We start from the raw sequence: 16,007 nt of genomic DNA on the forward strand, positions 1-16,007 counted from the left end.
ATGGACTTAGGACTATCTTGGAGCTCTGTTCAGTGAATTTTAATGGAAGATTTGGGAACGAGAAGGGTCACTGTGAAACTTGTGCCTCAGGTTCTGACTGATCAGCAAAAAGAATATGGAGTGAAAGCATGCTGTGCTTTGAAAGAACAGCTCTGAAGCGACCCAGACGTTTCCCCCAAGGTCATTACTGGTGAGGAGACATGGTGCTATTCTTACAGTCCCGAAAGCAAACAGCAGTCAAGCCAGTGGAAGATGCCATCATCAACTCATCCAAACATAGCTTGTCAAGTGAAATCAAAGATCAAGACGATGCTCATTTGTGTGTGTGTGTTTTTTGTTTTTTTTTTGATGTGAGGGGGATAGTGCATTTAGAGTTTGTCCCATCAGGTCAGATTGTTAATCACGCTTTCTATTTAGAGGTTGTGAAAAGATTGCATAACAGTGTGTGACAAAAAAGGCCTGATTTGTGGCAGATGGGGGACTGGTTTTGCCACCACAGCAATGCACCTGCTCCTGTAGCCATCTCAGTGCACCAGTTTTTTGAAAAACGCAGCATGCCTCTTGTGCCCCCATGTACCTTACTCACCTGACATTGCTTCTTGCAGCTTCTTTTTGTTTCCCCACAAGAAGAGAGACATGAAAGGACAACAGTTTGACAATATAGAACAGGTGAAGAAAAACACAAGGGAGTTGCTGTCAGCCATCCAAACAGATGTTTGAAAAATGTTTCCAAAAATGGAATTGCAGATTGGGCAAATGTATTAAGTGTAATGGAGAGTACTTGAAGAGTATACTGTTGTTAAAAAGAATTAAATACATTGCTTAAAAATGTCATTATCTTTTTTGGAGTTACCCCCTTGCATACTATGGCAAAGAATAGAGTGAAAGAGCATTAGATATGCTGTTTCTAATTGATTCTTTCATTTTTGTGGTAGTATTTCCAAAGGAGACTCAGCTTAAATTTTTTAACTTCAAAAATAGAAATTTATTGCTTTACAGTTCTGAAAAATTATTTTTCATGAGTATTGCTCTAGTTTTTCAGTTCAACCTGGCAATTTAAATCAGATGATTCTGTAATGACTAAACATTTTGTTAATCCGTATAGATGAGGAAAGGGGTCCTGGTGGAACAGTGGTTAAACACTCAGCTCCTACTCCAAAAGGCAGTGGTTTGGACCAATCAGTAGCTCCCTGGGAGTAGGTGTGGCCATCTACTTCCAGAAAGATGAAATCCTGTAGGGTAGTTCTACTCTGTTCCATAGGGTTGCTTAACTGAACCAGACTGGATGATAGTGTGTACGTATGGGTATATTATGTGTCATTTCATCATGCAATTTTCTAGGAGGTTTGAATAAAAATGTCTGCCTCTGAGGTTTGGGAAGATAGTTTTGGTTAATTATGTCAAATACACAAACATACTCATCTGTGCATTAATCACTTTAACAAATATGTTTTGAAGTACCTACTATGTGCCAGCCAAAGGAGTTCTGGTGGTGTACTGGTTATGAGTTGGGTTGTAAACCACAAGGAAAGCAGTTTGAAAACACCAATCACCCCGCAGGAGCAAGATTAGACTTCCGATCCCCATAAAGAACTAGAGTCTCAGAAATCCACAGGGGAAGCTCTAGTCTATCCTATAGGGTCATTAGGAGCCAGCATTGACTTGAGAAATTTTTGTTTGTATGTGCCAGGCACAGAACTAGGTGCTCGGGATATAATAGTGATCAGGAAACAGCTATAACTCATGCAGCTTATGGTACAATGCAAAGCACATACATATTAAATGCATGTATATAATTACACGAATGAATTAATAGTGAAGGCTGCATCTAATTGGAGAGAGATGCTAGAAAGGTGTGGTAGAAAGGAGTGAAGACCTCTGAAATTACCTAACAGTGGATCTGACTTAAGTTGATGAAGGACTTTCTGAGCTGAAATATGAAGATGAGTGAATTGGTTTGGAATAAGGTGAACTGGTTTGGAGTGTGGGGGCTGATACGAATATTCCACATGGAGAGAATTGCAAGTGCACAGACCTTGTGGTAGGAGTAAGAATGGTATGATTGAGAACTTGAAAGGAGGCCTGAGCACAGCAAGAGAGATTAGACAGCAGAGTCAGAAGGACCTGAATAGAGAGGAAGAAGCCACCACACCAAGAAGGAGGTATAGACCATTTAAGAACGTCCCTTTGTGCCAAAGGAAGCTATCGAAATGTTTTTTATAGGAGGAAAGAGTCATGCATTTGGTAGTTAAGTGGACCACTGGTGGTTCAAACGTAGCCAGGCACTGCAGAAGAAAGGGCATCAGTCTGAAAAGATCAGCCATAGAAAACGGCACTGGACACTCTTCTACTCTGGCCAGTATGAGTTGTCATGAGTCAGAATCCACTTGTTGACAACTGGTTCGTAGAGGAGGGAAACAGGATCAGATTTACATTGTAGGAAAAACATTCTCAGACTGGCATCAGAGCACATTGTGGGCAGGGGCAGAAAGGACAGGAAAGGAGTAGATAATTAATAGGTTATAGCAGAAGTCCAAGAGACGCTTACAGTTCCTTAGGTAATGGGGAGAGAAAGTGACGACTTTAAACATGATGGGATCTGAGAGTAATGTGGCTATGGAGAAAGAGGGAGAGGCAAGTGTCAGGGATGACTCTTTGTTTTTATTTATGTTTCTGCTTGGAGGATGGTACCATTCACTAAGAGATGAGGCAGACCATAAATTTGCTTTTCAGCATATCGAGTTTAAAGTGCCTTTAATCACCCAAATGGAGATCATGAGTAAGCAGTAGAATATGAATTTGAAGACTAAGATATGCTCTTTTACTATTTGAATTTGTTCTTTGCAAGTTTTTTAAATTTAGTTGAACTATATGTTTATATGTGCATGTGTCTTAACCACTTTAGCTCATCAAAATCAGCCTGAATGATATAAAATGCACTACCCAAGCCAGGAGATTAAGAAAAAAATATTCTCATTTTGCTCTATTACTCAGAAGACAGTTACATGAAAGTAAGTTCTGAAAGTATAATGTGTGGCCAGTTCATAATTCCTTTACCATAATCAATAATGCTTGAAATATAGTTGGTGTACACTACTGATAGCGATAGCACTGGAGATGCCCAACAGGTTATCCCTTTGTGTGTTCTTTGACCAGTCTCTTTCTCTTCCACTAGTTTACCTGGACAATTTCTTTCAGTCTCATAAATGGAATTACTTTTTATTCATGATAAATTATTTATGATATACATTGTCCATTACTTATGATACACATTCTTCTATGATACACATTCTTCTAGGTGCTGGTACAGAGCAATACATGAAAGAACCAATATGAACAAAACTCCTAACATGTAGTGCTTGATTTTGCTGTTGATTCCTCTTCTAGGGGAAAAGATCTCAACTTGAAATATGTTTTCTGTTGTTGGTAGATGCCATTGAGTTGCTTCTGACCATTTTGGTCAGGGCATGACTCACAACCAGCGTGCCCAGTATCCCAATGTCGACTAAGGACACACTGAAGCAGAACCCTGAGGTAAGTCTGCCCCATGCTGGGCTGGCTAGGGGGAGTGGTAGTGTTCTCTCTCAAATACATTCTGCCTCAGGGCAAAGTTTTTTACGTTGATGGTTCTCGGTCAGAAAATTTGAGACTAAATGTGTATTAAGATTCAAAGTAGATTTAAGGCTCCCACTGTACCCCTTAGCCTCCCACAAGCTAAGGACTCAGAATTTAAGCGTGAATACACTCCCAAGTTCATGTTTACCTCACACTTCTCTTCTGAGATCTTGACTTATGCCACTACCTTGAAATACCCTGTGGGCCCATCAAACCGAATGCACCTGCCTTAGTCAGCCAGTGCTGCTATAGCAGAAACATCACCAATGGGTGGCTTTCAGGAGCATTTGTTTTCTCACAGTTCAGGGGTTAGAAGTCTGAATTTAGGGTGCTGGCTCTAGGAGAAGCCGTTTACTGTTTCATTAGGAGAAAACCCGTTTTAGGGGATCACAATTCAATCAATACCAGTCACTAAAATCAAACTTCTTATCCTTTTGTTCTAGGCTTGCTGTTCTGAATTGTCTATACGTGCTCTCCATCCACCCCTCCATCTATCCAATCGCTCAAGCCAAAGACCTGGAACCACACTGAAGCTCACCTCCTCCCGCAGAAGTTCAGGCTTCACTCTCGGCCCTCAGTATTGGAGAGTCTGACTTTGGCACGGAGCAATGCTTTTCTCTTGGTGCCTATTCCCTTTCAATAGTGATTTTCTCCTCTACTATGACTTTAAGGAATTCTTCTTTCATGATTTCTTGTACTATTTTCTCTTCAGATTGTTTGTTTGTTGTTTCTGCTCCAGAACACCAGTCGGACATACGTAGGTTGTTCTTCCTAACAGTGTCCCACCTAATTCCTAGGTTTTCTTTGGACTCCTTTGCTCCTTTTGTTGCCTGTTCCTCTCAACACAGTTGTACTCAAGGGAATATCTTCAAGCGCATTGGTTTGGCTTTCCATCTGTCCTTATCCCATGTTTTCCAATTCTGTTCTCTTGCTACTTAATCGTCCGGAATTCCATTTGTTGTAGGATTTCTAGTTTTTCAATTCTTTAGGTTGGTTCTCTTGAATCTTTTCTGCATCTGTTGAAAGTACCTGAACATCATTTCTAAAAAATTCTACTTCTTCTAGTTCCTGGTCCTTTTCTTTAAACTATTCTTCGGTTGTAAGTATTGTTCAGTTGTTTGCACCTATTTTTCCCGATTCTTTTGTGGGGCCGTAGCTGACTACTGCTTGGGTGGCATTGTGGTCAGCTGCCAGTGCTGCAAGAGGTGGTGGGTCCTATGTGAGTAGTTGTCTTTGTCAGCTGGTGCCCCAAAGGAAGACTAGAAGCAACAAAACAAAAACAATGAGAGGGGGAGAATAAGAGGAAAGAAACAAGGAAAGGAAAAAATAGAGAACAAGAAAAAAATGGAAAAAGGAGCTCGAAAGAAAAAGAGGAAAAAAGAAAACCGGCGATTGAAAATGATGGGAGTGGGGGAAAGGAGGACATTAATTAGAGAGAAAGGAAAAAGGTGCATAGATTGGCCAAAGAGCTTTGTAGTTACAGCCAGGCAGAGCTGGGTAAACCACAGTGAAAAGGTCATGGTGCCACATGGACATGTGGGCGGTCATAGGCAGGCTGTGTGGGCCTTGCAGCATGGACAACTACGCTGGTGAATGCTTGCTGATGCCTTGGGAGGGGAAACCCCTGGGCCTGACTGCTGGCACCACGTGATCCGTGTGCACCAGGCCTGGTTGCTGGCGCCATGCAGGGTTGTGCAGGGGCCTGGTTGCTGGTGTTATGGAAAGCCCCGAGGGATAGCCAAGGCCAGGGGCAAAGTTCTGCATGTCTTGCAGATTCGTTGGTCCCCTCTTCCCCTTTCTCTGCTCAATCTCACAACCTCTGGGAAGTAGGGGTTTTCACTGACTTAACTGTCAAGCTTTTCTTTGGCATCACAGGCCACCCTATGGTTCCTTCTTCCCTGTTTTTCCCAGTTTGTCATAGAGAGGTCTAGTTGTGTATGTGTTCAGGTGGCCGCCCTGTCCTGGAAGCTTTAATTGGCTCATTTTAGAACTCAGTAATGGTTAGATTGAGGACCCACTCAACTCTCATGTGACCTCATTAATCTAACAGAAACGTCTATTTTCACACAGGGCCATATTTAAAGGTACGAGTGCTAGGATTTCAGCACCTACTTGGGGAGAGGACACAATACAGTCCATAACAGTTCGTGGCATACCATTTAAACTCTACATGTCTGTTTGCTGCTCAATGTGCCAGTTTACTTCTTCCTCCTTTTATTTTACATACAGCAGCACAGAGTGACCTGCAGTTACTTTTCCCTAAGTCTGGAAGGTTCTTCCCAGGACTCATCACTCATCTTACTCTTGCGTATTCTTCAAGAGTAGACGAATGTGCTGTTTTTTCCACGAACACTTCCACCACCTGCTGGCCTGTAGCCATTTCCAAAGCATTACTTACTCAACAGTTTTATGTGCTATCTTTGACTTTTCTACTTAACTTTGGAACTTTTTGTCTCCCTTACACTGTGAAGATAGGAACTATGTTTTATTCATGTGTGCATTCTCAGTTCCTGCCAGCGAGCCACACAAAGGACAACTATAAATATATACGGAACCCTAATGCTGAAAAGCCTGCCCAAGTGATTATACCTCAGTTAACATATTTGGCTGCCAACCAAATGGTTGGAGTTTCAAGTCCACTCATTGGCGTCCTTCTTTGGGAAAATTAGCCATTGAAAACCCTATGGAAGGAGCAGTTTTATTCTAGCACACGTGGGTAACGACACAGAGTTGACTCAATGAGAGCTAGTTTGTTCATTTTATTTTTGTATATGTGTTTTGTGTTGTTGACTGTTTACTATTTATAAACATTGGTCAGTTGGGGAAAATTTAAGAACATAGTTTGTGAGTCTTCTTTTCTCATGGGGACTAGGATTATGTGGCAAGAGCCCTTTAATTTAAACATCTCTTGAAATAAAGCGAGAGACAAGGGGAGCTAGAACTTCCTGTGAAGAGAAAATCTTTCTGCAGAAAAAAGATTTTGTGACATATGCGACTCATCACGAAATACGTTAGTCTCTATAGGTAAGTCAATATGTTGTTTTTATTTTACAAATTTCTTGGCTGTGATAATAGCACAAGATTTCTCAAGAAAGGGGACAACTGATCATTTTAATTTCTGAAAGATTCAGCTTAACATTATGTGGAGTTGGACCTATTTTTCTTAACAATGATATGTGCACAATTGATCCTACTTCTTTCTTGTCCTTAATTTCTTTTCCTACAATAAAGGATGGAAAATATTCACAACTCAGAACATACGTATATTTGGAATAGTGGGTTCTTTCTGGTTTTGTTTTGTCCTTGGAAAAAATGTTCTTTGATCTTCAGTGTACTGCATGAAGGTTCTTTGAGTGCAGAACCTAATGTGGAAAATAAATAAGCTAAGAGCTTCTGTAACTTAAGATGTTTGCATTGAGAATTCTGGGGTTTTCTGCCAGTCTGTCAGCCTGCTTGTCTCTTTCTGTGGGCAAGAGACTTCAATTTAAATGTCAGTAGTTTGTATAAGTACCTTATAGGTTTTGTGTCCATGTCTAAACCCTATCTTCTCCGTCTTCTTGCCTTTTCCTTCATTCGTCACTTAATGAGGGTGATCTTTCTTTCTTGCTTCTAATATTCAGTTTGCATGGTAAAATTCTTAACTAGCTAAGCCAAGGAAGATCTCATATGTTGTAGTAGTCACAGTGCCAGAACTGGTCCAGATTCCTTATCTCTAAGAATGAGGATCAGCCCAACGCTGTTGCCTATGAAGTCAGACATAATTCTGCTCTACGACTTCTCTACTACTTCTGACACTAGCTATACCCACCATGGATGACCTCTTTACTTCTCAATTCGGACTCATAATGACCCTACAGGACAGAGTAGGTTATGATATTTAGAGGAGCAACTCTGCAAGTCTTCATCCCCCCATTTTATATGGAAAAAAATTCCCATATTATATATATGGGAAAATACATATTATATGATTAAATTTATGTGAAATATCAGAAAAGGAAAATCCACCGAGAGAGCAAGTAGATTGATGGTTGTCTGGGACTGGGGTTGAAGGAAGGGGGATCAGGAATAAGTAAAATTCAATGTGTTCAGGATTTTTTGGGGGTAGTATTGAACATATTTTAAAATGAAATTGTGGTGATATAATTTATCATATCTTTGAATATACTGAAAAGTACACTTTTAAAAGTATACTTTCTATTGTGGATTCAGAGAACCAAGTTTTCCACTTAACAATTCAAACAAATTTCCTGTTTTGAGCCCCACAATGTAACTGTACTCTTCCCACCTCCTTCCTGTGCTTTCCTCTTCCATTCATCCTGTTTTTCTCTTTCTTCCTGACTTCTGAGAGTTCCCCTGGGAAAATGCTGTCCTGTTGCTCTTCTATGATTGGTTGTTCTTAGGGGTATGTTCCCCACTGGGGTTCTTGTTTACCTTAAAGGCCTATCTTTTGGCTGAATTAGGGCCCCGAGGGTGCCTTCAGTTACAGACCTGAAGGATATCTAAGGGCCTAGTCAGGGATTTCACCAATCTCAACCAGACCAGGAGCACAGTGGATAAATGTTCAACTTAAACTTGGCAAAAGGTTGATGATTTGAACCCACCTGGTGATCTGTTCTTCTAAAGATTACAGGTTAGGAAACCCTATAGGGCCCTTCAATTCTGTCTTCCCAGGGTGGCTAAGTGTTATAATATGTATCAGAAGAATAAGCCTGGTTTATTTATTATTTTGAATTTTGTTCTACCTTTTTCCTCCACTCTACCTAGGAACCTGTTGTGATCCCTTTCAGAATGGTTACCAGTGATAGCTGGGCACTATGTAGTTCTTATGGTCTCGGGGCTGTGGAGGCTGGGTGTCACGTAGCCCACTAATCCTGTAGAATAATTTTCCCTGTGTCTTTGGTTTACTTTACTCTTCATTGCCCTAGAAGGGGAGAAACTAATAGTTTCACCTTAGATGTCCACTCACAAGTTTTTAAAACCTCAGTCATGACTCACAAAAGTGGGCCGGAAGAAAGTCTTTGTGGACGGTTACTCAAATGAACCATGAGGCCCCATATGACTCTGTTTGTGAGTTCTCAGACCCAGTGACTCATTCCCTCAAGGTATATGGCATTCCCTCAAAGTATCTTTTCATAATTTTGTCCCCTGTGTGATATAACTATATTCATGGATATATTTGTAGTGCATATAAATAATATGTAGAAATATCCTTTTTCAATCCTATGTATGGCTGGTTGTAGGTGCAGATCTGATTAACCTTTCCACCTCTGTTCAAGTTGACTATAAAAATTATTTTTGCTGCTGTCATTGCATGATGGTATATGGAAATAGTATTTTTGTTGCCCTTAGGAACCCTGGTGCTGTTGTTAGGTAAGCATTGGACTGCTAGCTACAAGGTTGGTAATTCAAACCCACAGGGAAGACATATGTACAATCTTGGAGACTCTATATTTTTATTTCTGTGATTGAAAACTTTATGCAGAGAACTGAAACATTGTCAGATGCTGAAGGCATAATAACTGGAAGCAGAACATTGTCAGAGGTAGTACCGGAGGATCAACCCCTTGGGTCAGCGAGTGCTCAAAAATTTCCTGAGGAAGAACTGATTTATTGGAGTGAAGTCAACCATGGTAATGCGAGTTGGGTAAAGTCTGTGAGAATGGAGCCTACGGGATCTTTATTTGGTGATGGGGCAGGACTTAAGGTAAGGCAAAAGAGCTGCAAAACGCTGCTAATGAGTGGAACATGGAATGAGCATAGTATAAATCTAGGAAAATTGAAAGTTGTTAAAAATGAAGTGGAATGCATAAAGATATATATCCTAGGCATTAGGAAGCTAAAATGAACTGGTATTGGCCATTTTAAGTTAAAAAATTATATGATGTACTATGTCAGGAATAACACAGTCAAGAGGAATGACGGGCATTCACTGTCAAAAGGACACTGTAAAATCAGTCTTGAAGTACAATCCTGTCTATGCACCAAGCACAAAAGCTAATGATGAAGACACTGAAACATCCTAACAACCTCTTCAATCAGAAATTGAGCTAACATGCAATCAAGATGCATTGATAATTGTTAGTGATTGGAATGCAAGAGCTGAAAATAGACTCTTGTAAATGGAAAACCTGGGCTTGGTGATAGAAGTGAAGCTGGAGATTGCACGAAAGAATTTTGTAAGACCAATGACTTATTCATAGCAAATACTTTAAAAAACCCCATAAAAGGTGACTACACACATGCATTACTCCAGATAGAATACATAGAAATCCAGTTCACTCCATCTGTTGGAAGACACAGTGGAGAAGCTCAATATCAGCAGTCAAAAACAGACCAGAGGCCAACTATGGAACAAATCATCAATTGCTCCTATTCAGTTCAGGTTGAAGCTGAGGAAAATTGAAACAAGTTCAGAAAAGCCCAAACCCAGCTTTGAGTCTATTCCATCTGAATTTTGAGACCATCTCAAGAACAGCTTTGACACATTGAACACTTATGACAGAAGACCTGATGAACTGTGGGAGGACATGAAGAACATCATTCATGAAGAAAGCAAAAAGGTCATGAAAAAGGAAAGAAAGAAAAGATCAAAGTGATGTCAGAAGAAACTCCGACATTTGAGTAGCTAAAGAAAATGGAAAAAATGATGAAGTCAAATAATTGAATAAAAAATTTCAAAGGGAATGCAGAGGGTGTGGCTTAGCAGAAGCAGTGGGCAGGTAGCTGATCTAATAGGATGGGCAGTGAGGTGCAGAGAGAAAGAAGGATCTTGGACTTGATTGAAGACACTTGGCGTGAAAGACAAGCTGCCCTATTAGGGTGTTGTAATACCTCTGAACAAGCTTCCTGAACCTGAGCAAGACAATAGTGGCACCACAGAATCCGTTAATGAATAAGAAATGAAGTGGACACACTTGGCCTTACTGTACCGGCATGAGAACGTGTCCCCCTCTCCCCCGCCCTTGGAAACTGACACCTGGATCCTTGCTCAGGGGCAGTGAGTATGTGTGTGCATGTGTGGGTGTGTGCTCATGAGTGTGTTTCTATAAGCACTCTAATGAAAATCTCTTAGCAAGAAATCAACACCTAAAAGTATATTCTCACATCGTTTGTGGCAGCAAAGTAAAATTCACCAGGATGAGAAGTTAAGTGAGATTTTCCTAAGAATGTGGAATATTTAGCTCTTTGTGCCTAAACTCTTCATCCAATGTCTTGTGTTTGAACATGATTGTTAAAACTCTGATTTTACCCTTAACTCTGATTTTCTCTTCTTGTCCGTGTTGGACACTTCCTTGCTACTTTTTTAGTATGTGTGCTGCCGAAGCGAGCACCACTTCCTTGCTGCTTTCATGCATCCTGTGCTACAAGAGGATTGAGGATAAAGTGAGAAAGGCAAAAGAAGCAGCTGTAACAATGATTAACTTCTCATGGACTCCTCTAGAGAAGCATTCTGAGTGGAAGGGGGATGTGTACTTAGCCTGAGTGCATGGATAGGGACAGGGCATATGTTACAGATCTAGAGATACCCCATTCACTGATTACCGTGACCCCAAAAGTTCCCCGTGTTGTTTCAAACTATGGATAAATTCACTGATTAATAAGTCATCTGCTCCAATGAATGAATGAATGAATTTCAAAGGGCAGTTTGATAAGACAATGTAAAATACTATAATGAAATGTGAAAAGACTTAGAAAACTAAAGAGGAAGCACAAGCTCAGCATACCTTAAACTGAAAGAACTCAAGAAAAATTTCAAGTTGCTAGTTTCAATATTAAAAAATTCTCTGGGAAAAATATTGAACAATGCTGGAATCATCAAAAGAAGAAGGAAAGAATACACAGAGTTCCTGTACCAAAGAGAACTGGTATGCATTCCAGCATTTCAGGAGGTAGTACGTAAGCAAGAACCGGTGTTGCTGAAGGACAAAGGTCAGTTCTCAACCTGTGGGTCGCGACCCCTTTGGGAGGTCAAACGACACCTTCACAGCGGTCACCCAATTCACAACAGTAGCAAAATTATAGCTATGAAGTAGCAATGAAAATAATTTTATGGTTGGGGGTCATCACAACATGAGGAACTGTATTAAAGGGTCAAGGCATGAGGAAGGTTGAGAACAACTGACTTAAAGCATTAACAAAAAGCAAGGCTCCAGAAATTGATGGCACACCAATTGAAATATTTCAGCAAGCTGATGAAGTGCTGGAAACACTCACTTGTCTAAGTCATTAAATGTGGGAAACAGCTAGTTGGCCAACTGATTAAAAGAGATTCATAGTTGTGCCCATTCCAAAGAAAGGTGACCAAACAGAAAGCTCAAACTATAGAACAATATCATTGGTATCACATGCAAGTAAAACTTTGCTTAAGTTATCCAACAATGGGCCAGATTCAGGAAAAGACATCTAACAAGGGATATAATTGCTGATAGGGATATCATTGCTGATATCAGATGGATCTTGACTCAACGCAGAGAATACCCGAAAGATGTTTCCTTGTGTTTTATTGACTATGGCAAGGCATTCAACCGTGCGGATCACAACAAACTAGATCATCGTGGCAAGAATGGGAATTGCTCATGAAGAACTTTGACACAGATCAAGAGGTGGTTGCAGGCATAGAACAAAGGACTATTGAATGATTTCAAATTAGGAAAGGTGTGTGACAGCGCTGTACCCTCTTACCATACTTACTCAATTTGTATGCTGAGCAAATAACTGGAGAAACTGGCTTATATGAAGAAGAATATGGCATTAAGGCTGGAGGAAGGCTGATTTCCAACCTTTGGCAAGCATGTGACACAACCGTGCTTGCTGAAGCATTTGCTTTTGAAGATCAAGGATTGCAGCTTCCATTTTGATTAGGACTCAATGGAAAGAAGATCAAAATCCTTACAACTGGTCCCAGAGATACATCATGATAAATGGAGAAAAGTTTGAAGTTGTCAAAAATGTCAACTTGCTTGGATCCACAATCAATGCTCATGGAAACAACAGTCAAGAGATGAAAAGACACATAGCATTGGGTAGCTCTGCTGTATCAAGACCTCTTTAGAGTATTGAAGAGCAAGGATGACGACCAAGGTGAGCCTTCACCAAGTCACGGTACTTTTAAGTGCCTCATATGCAGATGAAAAGTGGGACATTGCATAAGGAGGATTGAAGAAGAAAAGATGGATTTGATAGTGGTGCTGGAGAAGTCTACTGAAATACCATGGATTGCTAAGAAGACCAAAAAATCTGTCTTGGCAGAAGTACAGCCTGAGTGCTCCTTAGAGGCAAAGATGGCAAGCCTTTGTCTTACATACTTTGGACATGTTGTCAGGAAAGACCAGTTCTTAGAGAAGGATGCCATTCTTGATAAAGTAGAGGAACGGGGGGAAAGAAGAAGGCCCCAGTGGGATGAATTGACACCATGGCTACACTGTGCATAGGAACAATAGTGGGGATGGTGCAAGACCGGGAATTATTGCATTTTGTTGTCCGTGGTTGGAACCAACTCGATGGCACCTAACAACAACAGCATGAGTTGGAATCAACTCACTGGCAAGGGTGGGATTTGTCGTCTTTAACTCTTTGCTCCTTCTATTGTCTTCCTTTGCCTTCATGATTTTATACTGCCCTCCCCCTATTGTGTATTTTCTTTCCCTTCATTTAAGTAAATACATGTCTACTCTCTAGACACTGATTACCCCGCTCTTCCTCTACTACTCCAGTAATCTTCAAAGAATGTTTCTTTCTGCTATAAACATTTTCTTGGATTTTTACACAGTATTGGCATCATATAATACATGGGGCTTTAAAAAGTTCGTGGAAAAATGCCATTATCTTTTCATTAAAAAATTTTATTAACCTTTTGTATTCGTTCTTTTGTGATCATTTTACTCAGCATAATATCCTTTAGGTTCATCCATATCGTGAAGTGCTTCATAGAGTCATCTTATCCTTTTTCTTTAAAGTTGTGTAGTATTCCCTGTGTGTATGTATCAGAGTTTGTCTGGTTATTCATCAGCTGACGGGCACTTCGATGGTTTTCATCTTTCTTCTCCTATGGATAAAACTGTGATGGACATTTTCCTGCTTGTGCCACAGATCTTCTTGCTTCGGACCTGTTGATAAGAGGGCTCAGTCTGCTGCGTGGGACATAGTTTTTGGTGAAGTGGAGGACCAGCAAATGTGGTAGAGACTGATGAGATTACTTGGCATAATATACATACTTTGCTAGTCTAGGTAGACTAGAGAAACAACTCCATGGACACACATATGTGTGTAAGAAGGAGATTTATATATAAGAGCAATTGAACATGGAGAAAATATCCCAGCCCAGTTCAGATCAGGTCTGTAAGTCTGATACTAGCCCATATGTCTGATACCAATCTATAAAGTCCTCTTCAGAAACACATGCAATGATTCTGAATGCAGGAAGATCACAGGCCAGTGGGTGGAGAGTCTTTGGGTCCAGTGTCATTGGAAACATCTCAGGGCTGGCAGGGCTCTCTGCATCAGGGTGGGTCCATGTGTCTTGTCAGCTGCTATGTCTCCCAGGGTGTGAGCAGAGAGTAGGAGGAAGTACGGGATTTTTCAGAATTCTCAGGAGAAGGCCATGCCTCACACAGAGGCCTCATTGGCTATGATCTGATTGACAAGCTTGACTCCACCCCTACACTTTTAATTCTCAAATTCACAAATGATTATATATCTACCACACATACTAATGGGCTAGAATATGCCAGCTATCATGAGGACGATGTCAGACCAGCAACTTTTCAATCTGTTGTCACGAGTCACAGTTGGCTCTATGGCAGCCATGCCTCGCTATGTGTCAAGCACTGTGTTCAAAAGAACCCTCAAACGCACTGCTCTCGAGTGATTCTGACTCACAGTGACCCTACAGGACAGGGTGGAACTACCCTGGGGGTGTCCAAGACTGTAACTCTTTAAGGTGGAAAGCTTCCTCTTCCCCCAAAGAGCAGCTGGTGCTTTCAAACAGCCGACCTGGCAGTTAACAGCCTATGCCTAACCTCTATGTCACTGTGAATTTGGTAAACCAGTTTGATCATGAATTTGTGATTAAATATTCATTCATCCAAAAAATGAGGTAATGAGCATTGTTTCCTTAAAAATGGAAATTGTTTTTTAAGGTGAAAGTTTAACAGCAAATTCGATTCCCATCTGGCAATTTTTGTAAAAATGGTTCTTTGAGATTAGTTATAATTATGATAATATGTCAGCATTTTCAGTATTTTGTCCTGTATCCTTGACCTTGTTTCTCTGCTGTCTTTGCTTTCTCGTCTTTGTTTTAGGCCTAATGGTGGCTGTTTGGTCTTATATGGTTTAAGCCTTAACCGCAACATATCCCTCATGGGTGATTTTGTTTATTTTATAAGCCACTCTATTATTTGTCTGAAAGGAAATCTCTGGCTCAGGCTTTAATTAAAAGAATATCTTAGGGTGACAGTTTCAGGGACTCCTCTAGTCTCTATCAGTATAGTAAATGTGGTCTTTTAAAAGGAATTTGAGTCTCGTTTTTTGGTAGAACTACCAGATTGGCTGCGGGCACTGTTAAATTCTAGTATCCACTAGAAGAGTCCATGGTTTGGGGGGCTGTTAGACTCATGGACTGGTTGCTCTTTTAAGTCCTTGGTTTCCTTCATTCTCTTTGCTCCAAATATGAAGAGACCAGTAGTTGTATCTTTGATGGTCACTTGCAAGCCTGTAAGATGCCAGACACTACTCACCAAATTAGACTGTAGAACATTATCTTTATGAACTCTGGAGTTTATGCCGATTGGCTCAATTATCCCATAAGACTATGGTCCTAGCCCTTTTTAACCAGTAAATCAGTCAAGCAAGATATTTGGATTTGCATAGAAGGTTTTCATAACTGAGCACCAACTGATTTTTATAGATTGTTAGGTTCAAAGTAATAACGAAAACTCACAAATAAAATTGTAAGTATAGAGAAATCATGTTTTGTTTTGCTTTTTTTTTTTAGAAATTTAGTTGTAGGAAAATAAAAATAATAAAATATTTGCCTTTTCGGCCTTTTTGATGTGTTAATTTAGTGACACAAATACGCTGTATGACTATCACCACTATCCATTTTCAAAAATTTCATCACCTTTAACAGTGCCTATTATGGAATAGGTATTGTTAATCCCCTCCTTCCAGACCCTGAAAACCTTGGTCTCTGTGCATTGGATAGTCTAGCTGTTTCATATGAGTGGGATCAAGCAGTGCTAATCCTTTTGCGTCTGATTTATTATGCTAGCATAATATTTTCAAGGTTCCCAAGTTCATCCATGTTGTGGTCTATATCATAACTTCATTTCTCTTTATGGGTAAAAAATATTCCATTCTATGATTGTACCATGTTTTATTTATCCATATATTTG

General features: G+C 40.3%; 1 pseudogene; it reads left to right on the forward strand.

Annotated features, from left to right (window-relative positions):
• Positions 1–10,351: 10,351 nt before the first annotated feature.
• Positions 10,352–10,616, forward strand: LOC142449215 (anaphase-promoting complex subunit 13 pseudogene; annotated as a pseudogene).
• Positions 10,617–16,007: the final 5,391 nt, after the last annotated feature.

Source organism: Tenrec ecaudatus, chromosome 5, assembly GCF_050624435.1.
Source record: "Tenrec ecaudatus isolate mTenEca1 chromosome 5, mTenEca1.hap1, whole genome shotgun sequence".
NCBI lineage: Eukaryota > Metazoa > Chordata > Mammalia > Afrosoricida > Tenrecidae > Tenrec > Tenrec ecaudatus.